Here is a 1593-nt window from a genome sequence, read left to right as displayed (position 1 = left end):
TATAAACATGTTAAACAATTACATGCTGAATTTTAGTAGATATCTATTTTTATATATGATGCACAAGTTTTGAAGCTGCACAACCTTCTTGAAACTTCCATGTTCAAAAATAATATTCATATTCAAATTATTTTTAATTTTTAAATTACAATTTATATCCTTAAAATTAGTTATTTAATTTATTTTATAACCCTTCTTTTTCAATTTTTATTTTACACCCTTATTATTTTAACATAAATAATCGTATTTGAACTAAAACACATAAAAAAATAAGTTTTTTTATTTACAAATTATATCATTATAATCATCTTATCAATACTTTAAAAATGGATCCAGTATTGAATATTTTTTATTAATAATATCATAAATACGTAGTGAATTAATTTTAAAAACTTACATTATATATCATATAGTTATTTATTTACTTATATCTATTATCTTTTCATTTTTCATTTCACACATTTATAATTAGTGCTATACATATCAGTCGGTCGGGTACATAAGAATTAACAAATGAAACAAAAAGATATATTAATTTGGCCATGCAAGTCATTGCTAAGCGGTGAACACGAATGATGTCTCAAAAATTTTGGCACTATGAGGGCACAAATAATCTTTTCTCTTGAATAGTTATTTATTTACTTTATTTTATATCTATTACTTTTTCATTTCACACATTTATAATTAGTGCTATACCTGTCCGTTGGTCTGGTATATAAGAATTAACAAATGAAACAAAAAGTATGTTAATCTGGCCATGCTAGTCATTGCTAGGCGGTGAACACGAATGATGTCTCAAAATTTCACTGTGAGGACACAAATCATCTTTTCTCTTGAATAGTTATTTATTTACTCTATTTTATTATATCTATTACTTTTTCATTTTTTATTTCACACATTTATAATTAGTGCTATACCTGTCCGTTGGTTGGGTACATAAAAATTAACAAATGAAACAAAAAGATATGATAATCTGGCCATGCTAGTCATTGCTAGACGGTGAACACGAATGCTGTCTCATAATTTTTGGCAGTATGAGGGAACAAATCATCTTTTCGCTTGAGAATCATATATTATCGAGTTAGAACAACTTTAACACATATAAAAAAATTAGGGTTTTTGATTGAGGATGGCAATAATAAAGACCAATATGACTCTACTTTACCCTTTAACATGTATAGGAATGATGATACTCTAAAATTTGGTCCATCACTATACAACAATGTACAACAATGTACAACAATGTACAACAATGTACAACAGGTTTTCCCCTCGCCCTGTCGTTTTACAATTAGGAATCCCTCTTTTCTCCCCCGGTCCATTGATCCATATGGTTTCAAACCAAAAAACCCTTGATCGTATTTGAGAGAAGAAGCATGAGGAGGATTTTCTTTATTAGAGAGCACTCCATTTCTTTTTTGGGGTCAAGGGATGGTGTAATATTCGGTTACAGTTTCCAAGTTGATCAAGTACTATTAGTAATGGAAAGTTCGGGGTTAGTGTTTGACATTCATGGGTTGAAAATGAATCGATATAGGGTTCTTTTTCTATATTTTTTGTTTAAGGTATATATATATATACACACACGTATGT

This window comes from Cynara cardunculus, unplaced genomic scaffold, assembly GCF_001531365.2.
Source record: "Cynara cardunculus var. scolymus isolate 2C unplaced genomic scaffold, CcrdV1 Un_Scaffold_3602, whole genome shotgun sequence".
NCBI lineage: Eukaryota > Viridiplantae > Streptophyta > Magnoliopsida > Asterales > Asteraceae > Cynara > Cynara cardunculus.
Note: the sequence above shows the minus strand (reverse complement) of the source record.